The 23624-nt window shown below is 39.9% G+C and overlaps 1 protein-coding gene across 1 annotated transcript in view; it reads left to right on the forward strand.

The window, feature by feature from the left end:
- Positions 1-23624, forward strand: part of GLIS3 (GLIS family zinc finger 3) — a 654971-nt gene that overhangs the window by 571571 nt on the left and 59776 nt on the right. Inside the window, exon 13 of the transcript XR_008549586.1 lies at positions 9505-9599. The gene's annotated coding sequence lies outside the window, so the exon portion shown is untranslated. The remainder of the gene's footprint in view (positions 1-9504; positions 9600-23624) is intronic.

The raw sequence follows: 23624 nt of genomic DNA on the forward strand, positions 1-23624 counted from the left end.
ACCACATCTTCTTGATCCAGTCATCTATTTTTGGGCATTTGGGTTGTTTCCAAAGCTTAGCTATTGTAAACAGTGCTGCTATAAACATAGGGGTGCAGGTGTTCTTTGGAATGGATGTTTCTGTGTCCTTTGGGTAAATACCTAGGAGTGGAATTGCTGGATCATATGGAAGCTCTATGTTTAGTAGGTCCAGAAATCTCCACACAGCTCTCCATAGTGGTTGGACCAGTTTGCACTCCCACCAACAGTGCACAAGAGTTCCTTTTTCTCCACATCCTCGCCAACATTTGTTGTTGCTAGTTTTTTTAATATGTGCCATTCTCACTGGTGTGAGATGGTATCTCATGGTAGTTTTGATTTGCATTTCCCTGATTACAAGTGATGTTGAACATTTTTTCATATGTCTGTTGGCCATTTGCATTTCCTCTTCAGAGAAGTTTCTTTTTAGCTCTTCTGCCCATTTTTTGACTGGATTATTTTCTTTGTTGTTGCTGAGTCTCATCAGCTCTTTGTAGATTTTTGTGATCAGTCCTTTATCATTAGTGTTGGGTGCAAAAATGTTCTCCCAGTTGGTGGGGTTTCTCTTTGTTTTTGTTATTGTCTCTTTTGCTGTGCAGAAGCTCTTTAATTTGATGTAGTCCCAGCTGTTTATCTTTCTCTTCACTATCACTGCTTTGGGTGATGTGTCTGTAAAGATGTCTTTGATGTGCAAATCCCGTAGTGTTTCGCCTATATTTCCTTCTATGTATTTTATGGTTTCAGGTCTTATGTCTAGTTCTTTAATCCATTTTGAGTTGATTTTTGTGTATGGTGTGAGGTAGTGGTCAAGCTTCATTCTTTTGCATGTAGCGACCCAGTTTTCCCAGCACCATTTATTGAACAAACTTTCTTTGCTCCAATGCATAGTCTTTGCTCCTTTGTCAAAGATTAGTTGACCATAAATCTGTGGGTTTATTTCTGGATTTTCTATTCGATTCCATTGGTCTGTATGTCTGTTCTTGTTCCAATACCATGCAGTTTTGATGATTATGGCTTTGTAGTATAGTTTGAAGTCTGGGAGTGTGATGCCTCCATTTCCTTCTTTTTTTTTCAGTAGAGCTTTGGCTATTCGGGGTTTTTGGTGATTCCATATGAATTTCATCAATAATTGCTCTATTTCTTTGAAGAATGCCATTGAGATTTTGATTGGAATAGCATTGAATCTGTATATTGCTTTTGGTAGGATGGCCATTTTAATAATGTTTATTCTTCCAATCCATGAGTAGGGGATGTCTTTCCATTTCTTTGTGTCTTCTTCTATTTCTTTTAACAGTGTTTTATAGTTTTCTTTGTATAGGTCCTTTACCTCTTTCGTTAGATTTATTCCCAAATATTTGATTTTTTTTGTTTCGATAATAAAGGGGTGGTTTTTTTGATTTCTTCTTCTTCAGATTTATTGTTTGTGTATAGGAAGGCTACTGACTTTTGCGTGTTGATTTTGTATCCTGCCACTTTACTGAATTGATTGATGAGTTGAATTAGTTTTTCTGTGGAGATTTTGGGGTTCTCTATGTATATTATCATATCATCTGCAAATAGTGATAGTTTGACTTCTTCTTTTCCTATTTGGATTCCTTGGATGTCTTTCTCTTGTCTTATTGCTCTGGCTAGGACTTCCAGTATTATATTGAAAAGCAGTGGTGAGAGTGGACATCCTTGTCTTGTTCCAGATCTTAATGGAATTGCTTTCAGCTTTTCACCATTGAGAATGATACTGGCTGTTGGCTTGTCATATCAACACAACTCTTAACAGTACTGAGATGTACAGCAGTACTGCAGAAATAACAGCAGGCCAAAGAAAGGCATGGCCAGAAAAAAGACATACAAAGTGAGAAACACTCAGTTCTTAGGCCTCCAGTGACCAAGAGAAAATTAACCCAGAAGTTAGTTATAAATGTTGCGTATGCCAAAGTGATCAAAGATATTGTAAAAAATCCAGAGGTTCTCAAATTACTTACATAAAGAATATATGCAGACTGTGTTCTAATTTGAAAGATGCCATTGAACTTTCAAAAAAATACAGCTTTCACAGAAGCAATGCAAAAAGAAGAAAGCAGCATAAATTGAGCTTTTAGCACCCCCAGCAAGCACTCTTTCAGGCTGCCAAGGTACAAAATACCTTCATAGAAAGAAGAGACCTCCTTCATCCAGGATGGTTGCACCTGGCTCCTAAGGAAGCTGTGGAGTCAAAACAGAAAGAAAGTCAAGGATATTCAGAGAGGAAGACTAATGAGGGCAGGGTGTCTCTTAAAGATCAGAGATCTTTTTTTCCCCCAAGATTTATTTATTAATTTTTATACAAGCACTGGGTACAGTCAGAAGCTCCGGAGGGTGAGAGAATTCACCAGAGCCAGAGCGGGGAACAGAACAGGCAGACTGACGAAATACACTGCTGAGGTCTGCGCGCCATGTGGAACCCTTGCCAGCGGCCGGGGATCAAACCGGCACTGCAGAGGCTGCAGGCAGCTTCGCAGCCCAGGGCTCAACCACTGCGCCACCAGGGAGGCCCAAGATCAGAGATCTTGAAACTGCTTCAGCAAACCTTAATTTACTGCTCCCATGTGAAGTCAAAACATGATATGTTTTCCAGACACACAACCCAGGGAGAGAGGAATTCTGCAGGTATATAATTAAGAGCAATTAACAAGGGCTAAAAGGGAGCAGGATAGAATGTAGCACCAACTTCAATGGGTAATAACTGCCCTAGAGAACAATAGGATTTGGCCAACTGAGTTCTCCTTGTACCCTGTGCTCAAAGGCTTAAAGACAGAAATTGGAAAATCAAAGGGGATTTTCTTACTCAAATTTACCAAATATTTTCTCTGCAAATTGTCCTAATTCCCATTTTCAGGCCAGTCTGGCATGTAGTACATTTTCAAAAATGTTTACTAATAAAGGAACAAAGTGAAATGAAATGATGAAGGAAATTTATGTATTTCCTGTCTGTCTTCATCCCTTAGATAAGTTTTGAGGGCATTGGCAGAGGTAGAACAGGTTACCTTTGGTTAAAAATAAGTCCTTTCTAGTTGTCTTGTACTGGCCCAAATAGCCCATAAAACATAGCAAAGGAAAACCATGTTGATATTTCCTTTGCTTAGGATTCATTAGACATTAAAAAAGATAATGGAACAAAGGTAACCTATAGCCTATATGAACAAGATGTTTATTAGAGAGTTGATTCAAATCCAAGATCTTCAACTAACTAGCTTGCAACTTTATGAAAACTACACGCTCTTTCTGAGTCTTAATTTGCTCATCTACAAAATAGATCTGAATTATACAGATTTGCAATGGGAATTAATAAGATTATGTCCCTAACTGGCTATAGTGAACAACCTGAGACAGCGAGCTAATAATTTCATTTGCCTAAATGTGTGTTTTAGAATCAGTTTATCTTGGAGGACTCACCAGGAAATTTCATTGCTAAAAATTAGATGTTCTAAACTTGGGAGATTTATTAGGACTTTTTATGGCCAAGGTGGGTGTTTGGCAATGCCTACTTCTAAAAGTTTTTAAGTTAAAGTTATTGTGGCTAGGTTCTATGATGTCAACCTTTGAAGCCATTCATCCATTTTTTTGGAGTATTTCCAATTTAGGTTTTTTACCCTTTCTAGTTTTTTTTCTTTTTTCTTTATTGTAGTGACATATACATAACAAAACTTACCATTTAAGAGTACAGTTTAGTGGCATTAGACACATTCACACTGTTGCATAACCGTCACCACTGTTCATTGCCAGGGCGTTTTGTTCTACCAAAACTTCAGTGCCTATCCAACTATGACTTTCCCTTCTTTCCTACCCCAGCCCCTGAAAACCACCATTCTGACTCTGCGAATTTGACTAATCTCAGAACCTCATATAAGAGGCATCATAGAATATTTGGCTTTTTTGTTACTGGTTTATTTCTTGACATAAATGTCTTCAGAGTTCATAAAAATCTAATCATGTGTCTTTATCAAAGCTGTATGATATTCCATTGTATGTATTCCACCTTTGGGTTATTGTGAATAATACTGCTATGAAATGAGCATACACCTGATTTAATTTTTAAGGAAAAGATTTGTTCATAGTTGCTTCCCTGATCTATCTCTGATAATAGTTATGTTGGCTTTCCCTTTAAACATATCACATGCTCAGATTTTTATACACACTCAAAAATATCTGCCCTAATCACCAGTTTAGTTAGCTGTTGAAACATGAATTTGCAGTGAGCTAAAAACCACTGCAGAGCTGCAGTCCAGGTAGTTGTCAGAAAGTATAATCTGAATTTTATGTGGCATAGTACCCATTCAAAGATCACTTGAGAAGTTTACCTAGTTAAGGAGAGCTTCCTGAAGTTTTCAAATCTGTTCCTAAATTAAGCCAAACCCCAGCCCAATTATATATCTTTAGCATCCATAAAAGTAATTTGTCTGCATTTTCTTTGGTTAAAAGGCCAGACTAATTTTTCTTATGTGTGGTCTCATGAAACTATATTGTATTTGTTGGTGGATATTGTGCAGGATATTTGTCATTTTCTCTTGCTGTTCCCTCTTTAAGAGGATCGGTGGAAGAAATTGTTCTCTGGTGTCAGTTGTGCTTTCCTAGAGTTACTGGTTTAATTTTTTTTTTTGTATGGACACAGAATTGTGTAACAAAATGTATTTTGATCATTGCTTTGGCTACTAGGAAGTTTATATCCAAATTTGCTCCCCATCTGAAAAAAAGCATGGAAATATATAACATGCATATTTGTAGTAAATGCTCTCTGACTTTGTCCTACATTTTTTACCAAGCCTCTCCCTTTGCAATGATTTTCTCACTTATTCTTTGTTGCTGTTGTGTAATTTACCCTGAGAGATGGGGGGAGGGGGGGAGGGAGATTTCATTTTTTAAAATTAGATTGGATCATTCAAAATTATTGATTTCAAACAGTGGATACCAATTCTAACTAGCTACCATTAATTCAAAAAGGAATTCATGAGAAGGCTAGTAGCTTAGTTCACAAAATTATTGGGAAAGGTAGAGAATGGGTCTTGAAAAATAGAATCCCAGAGAAGTTGGGCAATCTGAAATACAGGCAGGCCTGTATAAGAGGGTGCAGGACTGTGCAGGGGTGGGTTGTGGGGGTGGGAGGAGGAGGAAAGCAAAGTAAAAGAATCAATCTGCAAGAGAAAGGGTTTTGCAGCTGCTTTAAGGGAAAAAACTTGTCTTTTACTCTGATTGTTTCCTCCAGTGAAACCCTCTCATCTGTGCAGGCACAGGCACTTTTCAAGAGATTTCAAGCCCTTTGTCCCTTCTACATTACAAAGTACTTTTTATTATTTGAAGTATGGACTTTACTGATGATGAGAACATTTCACTTGATACCCCCAGTCCATGCTGTAGCAAACAGCCTTCCACAGTATAGCCCACAGTCCGTTTTCCAGGTTGCCTCTCCAGGTTGTGGTCTTCATGTCTGTAGCAAGGTGCTCACTTGTCTAAACTGCTTCTGATGACTTCATCAAGACAGTCCTGCAGTTAAAACAATGACCATCCTTGGGGGATGCAGTTTATTGCCCACCCTTTGCTGTCTGAGCACCCCCCTCCACCCAATACACATGCTGACTCAGGGGCTCACAAACTAGTCTTCATCTCTGTAAAGAACTGACCTTTAGAAGAGTTCAGGTAAATACACATGACCTCGTACTGTTACAAATAGAAAGCATCCCCTTCTCATTCAGGGGGCTGGAAATTCCACTGCCCTAGTTCAGTTTGAAAGAAGCTCATCCAGAGCCTGTATAGTGATACTCAAGAGTTTACTGGAATTGAGTTCCTAAAGTAAATACTGTATTATCACATCTAAAGCTTTTGATCCTGCCCCCTTTATATTCAGCACACACCCAAAGAAAGCATATCACAATGAGATATTCTGTGTGGAACCAGAAAAAAAGGAAATAAGTCAGAATTTATCTGCCCTATACACTAGAGGATGTTTCATGAACAGAGGACTTGAAAACGCATTCCCTTTTGTAGGTAAAAAGCTGATATTCTATTTGCATTGTGAGTGTGACTGTACCCTTTGCCTTCCATGTTCACCAAATAACCTGCAAATTAAAACTTGATTTCCCATGTAGATTTTCATTCTAGGGAAGAATACATTGACATGTTGAAATGATCTGGCCTCCTTGCCTGTTCTAAAGCTTGCTGTAAATAAACATTGACATAGGTACAGTAAACCCTTTTATGAGTTTAGTCTGTATGGGATCATCCCCTATGACTGCACTAAGGTGATTCCATCTCTAGATTTGTAAAGCTGAGTATCCCACATTGATGCAAAGGTCCATCCACTGCCACTCACTGCCATCCTGTGGAAATAGTTGACAGGATTTGTGAATAATAATAACACTTACCATTTATCAAGCATTTACTATATGACAGGCATTATTTTGCATACCCTTTTGTTAAAAAAAGAAATTTAACCTTTTTGATCCCCACAACATCCCTATCAGATAGGCGGTAAAATTATTGCCATTTTACAGATGAGGATACTGAGGCACAAAGGAGTTAAAAAGCTTGCCCAAATGGTAGACTTGCCCCATGCCAGGCAGTCTGTCTCCCAAGATTGCACTTTAGAGAGTCATGCTATAGTGCCTCCAAGGATTGATGACATTTATATCTTTGCTCTACAACAGTTTTATTTTGGACAGACTGCAAATAGCACATCTGGAAATTCTTCATCTGAAGTCATTAGATAGAAGCTCTGTCTAGTGGTTTAGAGCTGCTTTGATACTGGAAAGCAAAGCAAAGCAAAACAAAATGGGGAAAAAAAACAATCCAATTCATGTGGTATATGCCAGTTATTCTCAAACTGCCAAAGTCATGTCTTCAGCATGAAAACTGACCAAAGAGAATGAACCAGCAAACACTAGGCACATTGAAGGATCTCTCCAGGGGAAACACTTCTTAATTAACTCAAATGATGGTCCTAGACTTCAGCCTCTGCACGCACAACTCCTCACCTGTGGTCTGTGATACATCTGCTTTGACAGACACCACACATGTAGGGAGTATGGAGAGGGAACTGCTAATATCAAACTCAAACAAAGGAAGGATGACAACATGGTGGACCCTTCTGCCAAGGTCACCCCCCTCAGTGGCTCTCCTGGATTCATTGTGAGTCAGGTATTCCCATGTATTAGTGAATAATGCTGCTTGCCGTGGCTTTCTCCATTCTGACTCATCAGAAGTGTTTACAGCACAAACTAGAGTCTAATCCATTGGACCCATTCTTTCTTTGCTCTTCTATAGCAAGATTCTGAGCTTTTTCATAGAATTTCAGAATTTGAGCAAGATAGAATTCCACTACCATAACTTCTACAACTGAAGCCCAGGCCTTGGGCAAATAGAGTGAAGCCTGTGTTGGGAGATCTCCATCCATCTGGAGGTCATTCTTCCCAAGGGACTGACAAAAACCAAACCACTCAATTAGACTCTCCTGTCATCCAGGGTTCACTCTGTCTCTGCTGCATGAATAGTCGCCAAGTCCAAGTGTACTCTTCTCCATTAAGCTGCACTGCCTCTTTTATTTAGTGTCTGTATACTTAATTTTATCCTTTGTGGTGTTGGAATATAGGATTCCTAGAGCTAGAATTGGTTTCTCTCAATAATAAAGTGTACAAGAATACTTACTATCACACAGGTTAGAAACATTCCACAATGTAACTTGCAGCTTCCTATCTGAACAGTTGTGCCTGAAAATAAAGCGTGGAGCTACTGGCCTTGGCCCCGGTTTCTGCCTCCCAGGCATCCCTCACCATAGTCCCCACATGGGTTCCCATTGCACCACCCATTGCACTGGTTGTGATTCCCTTCACCTGATGATATCTCAGCTTGCTGGATCCTCTCCTAATCTGGGAACAAGTGTTTGTTTCTGACTCTCCTGCTTTCTGCAACCCCCTCATTAATCCATTATTCCTCTCTTAACTACCACCACAGCTGACCCCTAAGGCCCCAGTCACTGCTGACCCAGCATCTCACAGAGAGAGCTGAGCTCCCTGTATTTTCCCCTTCCCATCGACCATACTCTTCGCGTGACTCATTGCTTTTTATTTCAGTATCTCAGCTTTAGAGACAAAAATGCCTGTTGGGAATGTGGACAGTCCCCCTACCCTGTCAGTCTTTAAATAACAGGTTTTTACCTTTATGCCTAATTTAGCAATCAGTCATTTTGCTCAATTTAAAATGTATTTATTGAGTTGTTTTGTTGCTTACAAAATAATACATACCTATGCCAAAAATTCAAAAATATGTAATACAATTGTGAAGGTTCTTATTATTCACATCCCCTTGAGACAATCATTCTTTGTAACAGTTTCATGTATATACATATATATGTTTGGTGTATATATAATATACAGTGATTATATTTTTTGATTATATATACTTCAGTTTCTTAACATAGTAATAGAGTTATCCTATATGTATGTATACTATACATAACCTATTTTGTTTTGGGATTTTTTCCACTTAAAAATACCTACTTGAACATCTTTTCCTATCAACACATAAAAATCTACCTCCTTTTAAAAAATGTTCCATAGTCTTCCATTGTTGAAATATACCACAATCTATCAGCAAAAACCTAATGATGAACATCTGGTTTGTTTTCAATTAAATTGCTATAACAATGCACAGTGAACATCCTTAGACTTTAATCCTGCTTAATTGTGTGTATTTCCATAAAGCTTAGATTTTTTGGTATGGCAAGGCACATTTGAGCCTCAGTTCTTTTTCTGTAAAATGGGAATGATTATAGAAGGTTGTGAGAGACAGATGAGGCCATTAATACGGCAGAGGATGTGTGTTATTTAGCTGCCTAGTATACACACCTCTAACTATTTTGGGAATTCTCTACTTTATGAATCTTGGTTGAAAATGGACTTCCTACCATTGGAACTATGTAAAATGCCAGATACCTTCCCACCTCCTTTGCACCCTGCAAAATCATATGACTTTGACCCCACCAAAGAGATGTGCTCACAGTACATTTTGACTCTAGAGTTAGTGACACAGCAATCAAGATCAGGAGCACAGTCACTCTCACTCTTTGATGGCTGTGGCAGTAACTGTGAAAGCACGATAAGTTCCCGTCAGAGAAACAACAGTGGTGCAAGCTGTAAATTGAATGCGTGGTGACTGACAGCAGTAGGGACTTCTTCATTAGAATAGTTCTCAAGCATGGCTTTGGACATTGGACATTGTTTCTGGCATCTTAACCTTAAGCTTCATTTATCAGACATCCCGACAACTCTGAATTACTCAAAATTCTATGAATAAAGTCATTTTCTGGTTAAATTAGCCAGGGACATTTTCTGTTGCTTATAATTAGGAACATTGTCTACTACTAATATGCATAGCTATAAAACACCATATGAAGATAAAGGACATAGCTGATGCTCCTGGTGGCCTCTCCAACAATCATTTCTCTTTCTTTCTTACTAACAGGCTGGATATTTGACCCAGTTTCAGTAAGGTGATGTGAAGAATAGTGTTCTCCAAACTTCTGGGAAAGAGTTTCATCCCTTCTTAATAAGAAAGAGGTATGTAAAGAGGAAATCTTGGCTGCTGCTTCCTTCCTTTCTCCTTGGGATGCTGTTGTGTGAAAATGAGTAGCTTGGGTTGCTGGCAGCTATTCTCTTATCCTGAGGAGAGATGTTGCCCACACACTGGGGATGAAGTACAAAGTTCAGAAATGCAAAGGGCCATGATACATGTGGATCTGGAGGAAGCTTGAACACTGGGATTTTAAAAACAGCTTTATTGAGGTCTACTCACATAGTGTAAAATTTACCCATTATAATTGTAAATCTGCTTACATAAGAAAATACCAGTATCCTCCACTTGTTGAAAGTTCAGATTACCTATTCTCACTAACCAAAAGAAATGGGGAGAGGATTTTCGATTTTATGACAGGAGTTCAACAGCCAAAATAGCTTCAGGTTTTGCTTTATGGTGACCATTCTAGAGACAATGTGCCCCCCACGGAGCAAGTGTGCCACTGCCTCACGCCTTCTCCCCAAGAATTGTTTTATTCAGGTTGTATATTTATCGTATCATTCACACTTTTAATTTATGTGTTATTTTAGGTTTTATGTGTTATTTGGTATGATTTAGTAGGTCATTTTGGAAGTCTGAGAATGCTCAAATTTTTTTTCATATAAATAGTATTCACTTCTTTGCTTTACTCTATTTTGGCTTCATTTTCATAGGAATGCTCTACTTTCAGCGCAGGGGAAACCTGTATGTAGACTTGTGCCGCCATCACCACATCCAGCTCTAGAACATTTCCATTATCCCATAAATTTACCTTCTACTAATCCTTGTACCTTCCTCTGGCCTTAGATGCCACTGACCTGGTTTCTCTCATTTATCGTCTGTGGATATCCACATTATAGATCATATGGAGTATTTTATCTCTAACTTCTTTCACTTCTCATGATAATTGTTGAAGTTCATCCTTACTATAGTATGTTCTTTTTTCCCCATTTTTTAAATAATTTTTTTTAATTTAGATCTTTTACATCATTGTGTATTGCCCGTAAAATTCCCACCACATCATGCGTGAACAATTACCATAGTCCCTTGTGCTCTTCTCTCCTGTTTTGATTCCTTTTACTCCCCATCCCTCACAGAATGTCTCTTATTTATGGTTTCCTGATAGTTTTTTAAATTATTATTTTTTTTTCCTGGATCTCTTTTTGGTCCCCCTACATTCCTCCTTGTAGCGGCGGGAAAAGCACAGGGCAGGATCTCTATGACCCGAGCAGATGGGATAAGGAGGAGTCATAAGAACCCTCGGTGGCTTTTTCAGGCTTTTATTGGGATTTACCAGGCACACGGCAAGCAGGGGTACCGGGGGTCTGGGTAAGGGTGCCCGAGGCTGGCAGGCCTCCCAACTCCCAGCGAGTCTTCACTCTTTCTGGGCTCTCTGGTGTTCTCTCTGGCCTAGTTTCCTCTCTTCTCATCTCTCTTTGGCTCTGCTGGCGCCCCCATGATGCCGCCCTTATAGCCCGGTCTCAGCCCAGATGTACCCACTTACATATGGCCACACCCTACTCCAGGTGCCGCCATCAGGCATGCATTCAGGACCACAGATCCATCATCAAAGCCAACGGCGGGAGGGCAGGAAAGCCTGATACTTTACTTACCCCACACTCCTATCAGTGAAATCATTCATGTTCATTTTTAATGGTGAACATTATTTCGTGGTATGAATATACCACTTTTTGCTTATTGATTTATCTGATGGTAATTTGGGTTGTTTCCAGTTTGGGACTATTATTACAGTGCTGCTGTGAACATTTTCTTACAGGCATTTGTGTGGAAACATGTTTATATTTCACTTTGGTATATTTGTAGGAGCAGAATTGTGGATCATATGGTAAGTTTAACTTTTTAAGAAACTGCCAAACTATATTCCAATATGTACCATTTTACATTCCTGCTTGCAGTGATTTAGGGTTCCATTTTCTCTCCATTTTCCCAAAACTGGGAATTAACCAGTGTTTTTTAACTTTAGCTACTCTGATGTCTGTGTAGTGGTAGGTCATTGTGGTTTCAATTTGCATTTCCTTAATAACTGGCGATATTGAATATCTTCTCAGGTGCTTATTAGCCATTTGTATATCTTCTTTGGAGAAATGTCTACTCGAATATTTTGCCTATTTTTAAATTGGAGTGTTTGTCTTCTAATTGGTGACTCATAAGAGTTCATTAAATATTTTAGATGAAAGTCTTTTATCAGATATAAGACATGGAATATTTTCTCCCAGTAAAAAGTAATGACTTTTTTCAATTACTTGTTGGCATTTTTGAAACACAAATGATTTTAATTTTGATATAAAATATTGTGTAATTGGCAGATGCTTCATATTGTAAAATATCATTTTTCATTTCAAGGATTGTGCTTTTGTGTCGTATATAGAAATTTTGTGGCCAGCCCGAGGTCTCAAAGGCTTTTGCCTAGGTTTTCTTCTGGAAGTGTTTTAGCTTTTGCTCTTAGATTTAGATCAATGATTCATTTTGAGTTGGTTTTTATGTATGTCCTGAGGTTTTATTTCTGGATATCCAGTTGTTCCTACATCATTTGTTAAAAAAGACTATCATTTTCCACCTATTTGTCTTGACATCTTTGTTGAGTGAGCACTGGAATTTTAAAATCTCCCCAGGGGCAGTCAAAGTCAAGATCCAAAATGCCTGAAGGTACTAGCATTGCAAGATCTTCTGCCTTTCCCTATGAGACAAAGATCTTAATGCATTCTATAATCCAAAATGCTTTCCTAGCCTGATGAGAGTCTTTGTGATTTTTCCATGAAATTTTTGCAAATTCTGTCATTACCTATCTGCACAAAAACCTCTGGAGGGAACAGATTATGCAAAAGTGATCTTAAACAACCACAACCTGTGTATATGGAATTGTTCTATTATACCCTGCATGAGTCACATCTAGCCTGCTTTTCCCATTAGAGTTGTTCAAAGGCAAGTGTTCTGTTTTAATAATAAAGACAACATAACTAGCTGCCATTTTGAGTACCTGCTATGTTCTAGTACTGTGCTTGGTACTTTGTAAATATCATCTCAAGTAATCATTATTTTCCAAGACTCTTTAGTTGTGTTTCACAGAGGTTAAGAAACTTGTCCAAGGTGACACAACCCATAAATAGCAGAGCCAGGATTCCTATTCTGGAGAGTCTTTCTGTAAATCTACAACAGACTACCAAGCTAGTATTACTAGACAGTTTTAGGGGCAGGAATGGGCACTAAGCAGGTTTTCTATGATCCAGCAGACCTTGTAAAGGAGGAGTCAGAGTCCTCAGTGGCTTTTCAGGCTTTTATTGGGATTTACCAGGTACAGGGCAGGCAGGGGTGCTGGGGGCCGGGAGGCTGGCAAGTCTTCATTCTGTCTGGGCTCTCCGGTCTTCTCTCACGTTCTCTCTGCTCTTCTCATGGCTCTGCTCCTCTGCTTCTTTCTCGTATTCTGCTGGTGTCCCCATGACGCCGCCCTTATAAACTTAGTCTCTCAGCCCAGGTGTACCCACTTCAGGCACCCACCATCAGGCATGCATTCAGGACCACAGGGTTCCCCCATCTATCCTAATGGAGGAAGGGCAGAAAAGCCTGATATTTTTTACCTTACCCTACAACAGTCCAGCCTCTGGCAGGAAGTGGCTCTGAATTCTCCAACCTGTTTTAGACCAGTAACATAATTGTATTATGAAAAGTGAATATGCAGTCCAAAAGGTAAACAGAAGAGGCTGATTGAAATCTTGGACTTGGGTGAGTTAGGTCTCTCCATGAGGTGACACTTCTAGGTTTTATTTTTATTTTCTGTTGTGATGACAATTTGGAATTTTACCCTTTGTGGAGAGTGGTTGTTCATTTCACATTTTACGTGGCTGATTTACTGTGCTCTTGACAGTGTTTCCCCTACTCTTGACAATTGTTAGTATTGATCTTTTCCCTGGAATGACAGGATATTACATTGGGACTTTGGGGAGGCATGTGTTCCCTCTCACCAGCCGTTCACCACCCCATGATGCTTTGTCTGTGTTCTGATAGTATTACTCTGACAACCTCTTGATTTTGAAAAGTGATGGCTGTGCAATTCCTGACATTTCTTCTCAGACCACTTTCCCACAGGTGAGGCTGTAACTTTGACCAAGTCAAAAATAGAGCACACCTGCTCTTCTGTCAGAATTCTATTTGTGGAGTCAGTGTCACCAGTGCCAAGAGGACAGCACAGGAAAAGGTACCCATACCTGTTGTACCCCTCATGGCTTGTGCTCTGCCACTGCCCACTCTAGCTTCTGCCCACTTGGCCCAGAAGCAAACCCAGTTTGCGCTGTGTTGTGCTGGCTTTTCATGGACCTTCTGTGCCTCTGCTCAGAAAACTGGAAATCTCCATCTCAGCCTTTTATAGGCAGCAGGAAAGCCCTAGCTGCCGACTCAGTAACTTCCAAGCAGATGTTTCTAGTGCTCAGCTGTCAGCTCTGCCTGCCCAGGTGAGTAAAAAAGATTATCTCCTCACCTAACTTTTTTGTTTGCTGATGGAACTCACAGGTCTGCCTTCACTGTGAGTCACAACTCCAATAAGGAAATAACCTGCTTTAAGACTCAACCCTTGTCAATTTAATTAAAAAGCAATTCAACACCCATTAGTTACTGGATGTCACCTGTGGGGATGCTCGCCGGGCTGTACTGCACAGGTGTTTTTTCTGAAACAGATTTGTTCCAACAACTCATAATTCACATTTATAATCACATTTACCACTTATAATTCTTCAAGAATAATGAGCCCTGGGCACACAATCACCATGGCTGGATCTGTTGCTCTAGACTGAACCTGGGGAAAACCAGGACAAGGCTCATTGTTCCTTTTTGACTCTTGATGCTCTGGACTTTGTGTGAAGGAATGGGAAAAGTTGTGTTCATATAGTTAAAAGTCTACATTCTGATCTGAGCCCTTCCATTGGCTGACCAACTACATTGATCAGGTCACTTGCATTCTATGAACTTTGATTTCTGTATTTGAAGTAAGGACTAGACTTGTCTTCCCAGTTGTTGTCCTAATGCAAACCTATAATAATCTCTAGTAAAACTGGACTCAGTGATCAATTAAATTGGGGAGGCTTCTTTGGGATGCATCATAGCGGTCTGGAGATTTCCTTTCTCTTTTTGTCTCCTACACTGCTTTTCAAATTCTTTGATGGCACTCAGACCATTGTGCCTGATTTTTTTTTTTTCATGTCTATCCAGCAACATGAACTCTGAAAGATTAGAATCTTGATCCATTTATCTTTATATACCCAAGGCTGATGTACAGTAGATCTAACATAAAGACTTGCATGAATAACTAATAATTGTCACTTGAATAACTGGGAATGAGTTTACACCCAGCTGTGTTCCTGTAACCACTTTTATTGGTCACCCAAATGCCTTTCTTCTTTCTCTTTGTGAGGAAACAGCTTCTCCCCAACTCCAGCTTTGTAATTCTGGTGGGTCTGCCAGTCATAGTATTTGGCCCCTTGCCCAAAGAAATAGGCAGGATGTGATTTAGCCTGGCCAACTATTTTATTTATCTTCTTCCCCAGTGATATGGAAAGAGAGGTGTGGCATGATTTACAACTCAAATGAGGCCCACCTGGTTCTTCTCTGGAATTTGTTTCACTTGTTCATGGGTCCTTTATCACATTTCATTTTTATATTAATTAATACTTTTAACCATGTAAAACCAATTTCACATGTATTCTACATATTTATGTCCAGTGACATCTGGGAAAGTTCAAGAAACTGAAGCAAAAGACTATGATATTTCTTTTTGCACATCCACAAATTGCATGCACAGATAAATGTGACATTGGCATTTGTGTTACAAACCTTGTCAGGAACACTTCCATCACATTCTATTTGATCCCTCTGTGATATTTGGTTTTTTTGTTTTTTGTTTTTTGTTTTCTCACTGCCTCCTCCTTGAAACTCCATCCTGCTCTGGCTTCTGTGACATAGCTCTCTGCTGGGTTCTCTCCTACTGTCAAGTAACCCCTCTCTTATCAACTCTGGAGATTCCTTTTTCTCTGAGGTTTGTCTGCAAGTGAAAAGGGAGAGAATTGCTTACCTTTTGGGTCATTTCAATTGGAGGACATGAATCAGAATCTACTGGTGGCCACCTTCCATCACCTAAAGATATCTGTTTTCAGCAGGAAAGAATAAAACCAGACAGAGCCAAACAAATTCGAAACACAGAGACAACAACAGAGAGGGCCTATCAGTGGGCCTTGACACCAGCAAATCCCTTAAGTCCAGCAACTTCTCTCCCTCTGACTCTGTCAACTTCCAGTATCTTTCTATCATACCCCCTTGATACGTAAGTGAGTTTGAGTTCCCATTAATTGCAAGCTAATTTAAATAAAACACAATCTCTATCCATCCTGTAGCTCATATCATTCTAGGAACATAATTACTGTAATGGCTCAGTATAACAAGATGAAGACAAAAGTTCAGGGTCTCAAATACTGAAGATATATTTTAGGGCCCAGAAATGTTTTTTCTAAACCACAAGTCAGAAAACTAGCACATTTTGCAACATGCTTTTGTTCCTGGATAGATTTTTTTAAGTTAATCTACTCCTTGCCTCCAGCATAGCCCTCTGAGAAACCAGCTATCCTTCAGAAGGCTTCCTATATTTGGATGCTGACTCAGCCAAAAAAAATTTTTTTTTTCCCCGCAACTAATTTAATTCTACAGGCCCCACCGGTGAGTGACAGTGTTCCAGATTGGGAGCACTGTAACTGAAGGCAGCAAGTTGCCTGCTGTTATTTTCTGCTTTGTTCTGGTTTAATTGCTTTTGTACATGTGCCTATTATATGAAGAAGTAAATGAAAACTCTACAGGACTGAAAATAGCACTTAAAATAGCATTATGTCCCCTCAGAGTCTCCTATTTGACACTGTAGCTAGGCAGGTGTTTTTCAGCAGAAGGAAAGATGTTTTGAATTATTGTGGATCTGGGGAAAACGATGATTACAATTTCATTTTGCCTAGGCTGCCCCTCTGGCAAATTCTGCCATTTAAATGACAAGTTTCTGTCACGAAGTCCACCAGTAAAATGCTGCATGTTTGATTATGGTAAAGGAGATAAAAGTTATGTAAAAATTCCTAGTGTAAAAGTTGTCATTTTCTTAGTTGAAGAAGGCTGGAGTTGTGGAATGGAAAGCTATGATGATAAACACAGTACTGTGCTAATTTTATACAGAGACAGCTTTCCTCACTCTTCAGGTAGTAGTGGTGATTGTGGCTAATATGCTGTGGATTGTCCTTCTTCTCTGGAACACAGGAAGGGGATAAACGTGTGCTTCTCAAGCAATTATAATACCAGACTTCCTAAAGAATTTGGTCAATGGGAGTTCTCGTTCATCTTGCCACCAGACTCTATTTGAGAATGGAGCAAACAGCCTTAAAGTAAAACTCATTTGTACTTCTGGATCAAGCCATTTCTTTCATTTATTTGAGCCAATAAATGCTCTCTGTATTTTTCATCATATGAAATTGAAAGAATCCACAATGATACTGATCATTTCACTGTTTGGGTTCTTGTTCTATGAAGAATGGGATCTTTCAAGGACCTCTGAGGAGTAAGAACTACACCCAGCTTCATTTCCATGTCTAGTCCTTGATCCCCATTTGGTCCTCCTGCTGCTATTTGGCCTTACAATTGCACTAACCTTAGTAATTCTGAGTTCTCTAAAACAACACTTTGTTTTTTCTTCAAGGAACAATCAAAGAAAAAATATAAAACAGAGACCTTCAAAGTGTGTGATCCCAGTGCTGGCAGCATCAGCATCATTTGGGAACTTGTCAGAAATACAGCTATCAAGCCCCACTCCCACTTTCCTGAATCTGAAACTGTGGGGGTGAGGCTCAGAGATCTGTATTAAACCAGCCCTGCATGGGGCACCATGCAAGCGGAAGCTTGGAAGTTGCTGCCATAGAGAATGCCCAGAATTGTTATCCACTCTGGAACAGAGACAATTAGCATCAATGATGAAGAAATTTGAGGGGAAAAAATTGTGAAACCAAGGTGGTATTTTATCCAAAATGTTTCATGACTCAGAAGTTACACATTTCAAGTTGTGCACAAGTCAAATGTGACATTTGACAAATGTGGAGACCAAGACAGGTTTAGGACTTAATGGAGCTCTGTACTTTGCTACATACCAGTACAGGTTTTCTGGGAAGAGGGAGTGAGGGGGGAGAGAGATTTGGGTATTTTTTCTGTGGAAGAAACCACTTATAAAGCAGCTATTTTATGCAAAAGTAAATTTTCCAGATGCTTAACATTTTGATATCATCTTTGGTGGTTTCAGTCTAGTAATTTCAACTGTTTGGGTGAAGAAGGGTAATCATTTGATTTCTGTGCAAAATAAATTTAGTTTATGCTGAAATAGCAGCCTACCCAACTGCATCCTACCCTATACTGATGCCTTGATTGTGAAGAAACCAGGAGGAAACTCCTTATCCCTTTTGATCACTGGGAGTGTTTGATGGCCTTATTCACTTAATGCATCATTGCAACCAGAAGGTGCAGTCCATTTCTGAATGAAACATTCAAGGTAGTCAATGTATTTTAGCAAAAACCACCATACCAAGCACATATCCAAGCCTTAATATGTGGAGTTAGCATAAAGTTATGAGTAGATGTAACTCCTTTGGTTAGGATGTGGACTGACCTTTACATCTTTGTGTTTGTGCCCTGCTTCCTCACAAGCTAGTTTTCTTTCTTGATATAGTTGTGGTAATGGCATTCTCTGCATCCTTGGGGACAGTCTAAGTATTAATGAATGAAAACATAACAATCTGAAATAGAGAGAAAAACTAAGCTGGTCCCAGCTCCAAACCCCAATAGCGGGTAGTAGTGGCACGTGACAATCCTGGGCAGCAGTTCCAGGGTGTCCAGACAGCAGTGCTTACTCTAAGGCTCTTTCCTGCAAATTCAGCCTTTCTTGCCTTTCAGGTTCACAAATCTTATGCAAAGAAAGGGCGCTTCTACAGGACACTCTTAAAACAGCGCTCGTTGGCCTCTCCTCTTTCTGAAAGACATCTGCAAATGACTAACATTTCATCCTGTCAGGTGCACTCTGTCCCCATCCATCTCTCAGCCTCTCCCTCTGCTGCCAGATAATTAGTTGGTATTCAATAATGCTGCCTTTGTTAAATGCCTGCTGAATGAGGTAAGACTCTAGGATGAAGGCCAGTGCCTATATACACACACACACTCTCTCTCTCTCTCTCTCTCTCACACACACAACTCTAGCAAGAAAAACCTGCTTTCTTCTCTGTCACAACATATTCCCTATTGCCCCACATCAGCGTGATTAGTACAAAATCCCACTGCCTGTCAGCCATCCATTATTAAGACTTCAGCTGACTTTAGTTCCCATTCAGGTATGGTAAGAGCCCAGAACTTGCCATTGGCAAGACCTGAGTCCAAATGCTGACTCTACCACTTACTTGGATACTCTACAAAGTAATCTCTGAACCCTATCATTTAATTTGTATTTACTGAGCATCTATTCTACATCCAGGGTGATCTGACTTCTTGGAATTTTTCAGTGAAAAAGACAAGGATACATGACTGCAGGGAGCTTACACTCTAAAAAGAAAAGATAAACAATAAACACAATGAGTAAGAAAATTCATTCTTTGTTAGAAACTACTATGAGAAAACATAGATCTTGTCAAGAGAGATCAATTCACCATGTGATGGTTGCAAAATTCAATAGGGTAGTTAGCATAAACTTCAAAGCAAAGACCTGAAGATAAGTAATTTAGATGAGGGAGACACCTGGAGAGTGTTCCAGGCCTCTGATACAGCTAGAGCACAGGTTCTGAGGCAGGAGTATGCTAGTGAGTTTAAAGAAGAAGAAGAAATCGCATGGTTTTGCTGGAATGAGCAAGGAGGAAAGAAGAAACAAAGCAGGTGAAAAAGTAACTGAAGGGTGAGATTAGCTTGGTCACTCTTGTCAAATGTAAGGACACTGACTTTATTTTAGTGACACAGAGAGCCATTGCAGGATTCTAAACAGAGGCATTAGGTGATCTGAAGTGGGTTCTGAGTGCTGCTTTATGGACAACATTCTATAATTCAGAAGAGAGATGCGGATGACCTAGGTCAGGCTGGCAGCAGTGAAGGGAGAGAAATGGTTGAATTTTGGCTGTATTTGGAAGGTAGAAAAACCAACCTGATTCCTTGATGTATTGCATATGTAAGAGAAAGAGTTTGGTCTGAGAATCAGGTAGAATGCAACTCCCATCAACCAAGACATAGGCTGTTTTATGAGAACTAAATATGAAGCCTATCCCATGGAGATTTGAGATAGTAGGCTAACAGTTCCTTTCCGCCACATGGGCTGCAACATCACTCTGCTCTTTCCTCCTCACATTGCCACCCAGTAGATACCCCACAGCTTTGTAAGTCTCAGTCTCCTCATTTTTAACTTGGGGGTGAGTAGAGCCAGAATGTGCTGAGGATTACATAAGAGGAAGTACTTTGCCAGGCTTGGTATAGGGTAATCACTCAAGAAATGTCAGCTTTTATTGAATAGAAAGAAAAACTTAGCAAGTTGTTGGGTTCTTCGACATGAGTGCTTTTGGCTGGTCTTCCCACTTTCTATCCCTGTGGCTTCATTGGTGATCTAGTGAACATTCTTAGATATGGCCTGACTGTATCATTTAGCTGTTCACATTCAGTGGCTCCATTACGCACATGACCAAGGCCAGTTTACAGGCCCATCACAGTCCATTCTATGTAGCCTTATAGTAATTCCCAACAACTTAAGCTCAGTTCACACCAGACCACATGCTCATCTTCCCCACCTTTGTGTGCATATTCAGGCCACAGAACATGTCCCACTCTGTGTCTCTAGAATGTTCCTTCCTGTCCCCTCTCCTACCTCTTGGTGATGTCTCACATGTCCTTTAGGACAGGACCGAGTGGAGTGCTGAGTTTTTTCTAAAGTTTTCTTCAACTCTACCAGAGTTGTTTTTCCTTCATTGTGCTACTACCATAGTGTGTACACATAGATTTATTTGTACTCACACATCACAGAGCAGGAATGAAGTTAAAATATTTAAAAGTCAGTGTAGCCTGGAGACCAATCAGTCAGACTAGACACTGCTATAATGAACAGGTGCATGACAGCTGAATATCAACCTTCCCAAGAGGTATCATACATTCACTTGCCTATTGGTTTCTAAGGTCCCACAGGCTAATAACCATCACATGTTTAACTCCATACCCCAAAAGAATGTCAGACATTTTCTAAATAAATAATCATGAAAAAAATGAGCAAAGGTCCCGACCTCTTTGAAATCACCTCAGCACTAATTTATTACTCCTGTAGCTGCCTCGATCAAAGAATCTCACCTCCCACCTTGCTTTCTGGCTGTAGAGAGACCAAATCCCTGGCCTCTCTCTTTCCTCTTGCTCGATGCTCTATTTCAGCCAGACACTTATATTAGAGCTGAAGGTATCTCCTCCAATGCCAGTTTTCACAGGTGGTGAAGCCAAAACCCACAACATCCTCCTCTGCCATCCGTTCCAGAGAATATACTTGGCCCTGGATGCCTAATGGGGTGCAGGTATGGGGGAGACAGAGGCTGTTTGAATTTACTGCCTCCCGCTCAGCTCAGCTTTGGCAACTTCCGTTGCCCACTTTTCCTCACTTGTACACTCACCTTTTCTAGCGTGAACTTAAAAGTGAGTTATGGAAATTTATTCCTTTGCTGTCAGGAAAAACAAGCTCAAAATAGGCCAAAGTAAATTGGCTGGACATTTGAATAAATGATTATTTTTCCTAAGTAGCCTCTCACACATAGCCAACATCCATGATTTTAGCCAAAAAGTAAATAGAGGGAAAGTGAGAAAAATTAGATTAAAGAGGGTTGGACAATCAACATAAATTCCCCAAAATTCAGGCTGGAAGAGGCCCTGAGATAAGTTACCTCAAGGATTCTCAAAATGTGTTCTGAGAAACCCCAGGAATTTCAAGTAGTCTCATCAGGAGGATAGAAGGAGAAGGGCAGGTGGGGCACCCCCTTGTCACTTTAGCTTAACTAAATATCTGTATGTTTTTCCTAATAATTTACTTAAACAGAAAGTTCTATGGTCATAAGTGCTTATAAGCCCTATCCACACACTTTACAGAGAGAAAACCAAGAATGAGAGAGGGGCTCTCACAGTGCTGGGGCTCTCACAGTGAGACAACGATGGTGTTAAAATTCAGTCCCATGTCTTCTAATTCAGTTACTTTGCTTTTCACTGGCTATGTGGCTGACTCACACTATTCCAGTGTGTTATTGTCACTTGCCCAGCATTCTTCTTTCTATGGTTTCTTCAGGCAAGGGGCTCTGCTCCCCCACCCCCCACCACAGTGAGTGAGGAACAAATGGGATGCTTCACTCAGGCAGACCTCCCAGGACCTCTGACTCTTAAGAACAGAGAGACTAGTTCAGGAATGGGTACAAGATAAAAGCAGGGCCAATCAGAGTTCTTTCATGAGGAATGGTAGTGACACACAGAGAGAAATATATCTGTCCTTCTGAGGTTACAAGTGCTAAATTCTCATGTAACTTGTCTCTGTTGCAATCATGAAGGTCTGAGAATGAAACCAACACATAGGAAAGCAAATCAAAGCAATGGAGAAAGAGCAGATTCTTGAAGGCATTGTTTGAACCCTTGGTTCCAGCCCTATCTAAAGCTTGTGCTACCTGGGGTTTTCAGTCATGTGAGCCAGTAATTCTTCCCCCCTTAATTTGATTGGGTTTCTATCTCTTGTTACGACAAAGTGTCTTGACTAGCAAGTGTCCTAAAATAGCTTCTATTTATAAAGTATTTTGTAGCATACCAAGCTCTGCTCATTTCTCCAGGTCACAAGGTGCATGGGTTCACAATCCTTGTCCCAGAAAGGCATCTCCTCTCTCTGGCTAAAGTCTGGCTACAAGAACACAAGAATCCCAGGATATCACAATGTGACAGAGAGACTTCTTTGCTCAAAATGTATTCTTTAAGAGTCCTCTAAGTACAATTCCAACTTCTCACCTTTGGTGTGAACCCACAGTCTAACTGGCAGGAGGGTAGAGTGGGAAAAGTATTGGCTTTGTAGGTAGATGATTTGAGATTGTGTTTTATGGCTTCTCTTCCTGGGTAGCATCTTCACAATAAGAAAAGCATACACAGGTATTGTTCAGGGTCTGTCGGGAAACAGCACCGACTTCGGGAGTTGACTACAGATTAGATTTATTCAAGAAATTGGTTACTAGGTGATGAAGTGATGAAAAATGAAATGAAATAGCAGGAAGCCTGGAGATGAACAACAGGAAGTCATTGTCACTCACAGGACTGGGAAGACAAAAAGGGGAGGTGTTAATACCAGAGCCCAATAGCTTTAGTGTCCAAGGCTACTTGATAGAAGCTGGAATCTTAGTGGGTCTGTCAGGTCATGTCAGTAGATTCACAATAAACTCTTTGCCACAAGCATTTCACAGAAAGCATTTTTTGCTACATACATTTTCACGGCATAACTGATTGATTGTACATCAGCAATTTTGCCATAAGAAAAATAAAAGAGGGACATAATGAAACACTTCTTTTATTTATTTATTTTTTATTATTTAAATTTTATTTTTATTCCCCTTACAATTACAACCCCATTATTTTGACCCCAAGCCCTCCTTTCCCCGCCCCCCAACCCCCATAGAGTGTCTCTGGTTCATAGTTGTTTGTTGATTTTGATATTTTCAAAATATAGTTATTCTTTTTCCTGGTCCCTTATTTAAGTTTTCTTGATTCCTGCTATGAGTGAGACCATCCGGTATTTTTCTTTTTCTTTCTGGCTTATTTTGCTGAGCATGATCCCTTCCAGCTCCATACATGCTGCTGTAAATTGCATGTGTTTATCTTTTTTGAATGCTGAGTAATATCCCATGGTGTATATGTACCACATCTTCTTGATCCAGTCATCTATTTATGGGCATTTGGGCTGTTTCCAAAGCTTAGCTATTGTAAATAGT

The sequence above is a fragment of the Talpa occidentalis genome, unplaced genomic scaffold (genome assembly GCF_014898055.3).
Source record: "Talpa occidentalis isolate TD23 unplaced genomic scaffold, MPIMG_talOcc4v2.1 talOcc4.7, whole genome shotgun sequence".
NCBI lineage: Eukaryota > Metazoa > Chordata > Mammalia > Eulipotyphla > Talpidae > Talpa > Talpa occidentalis.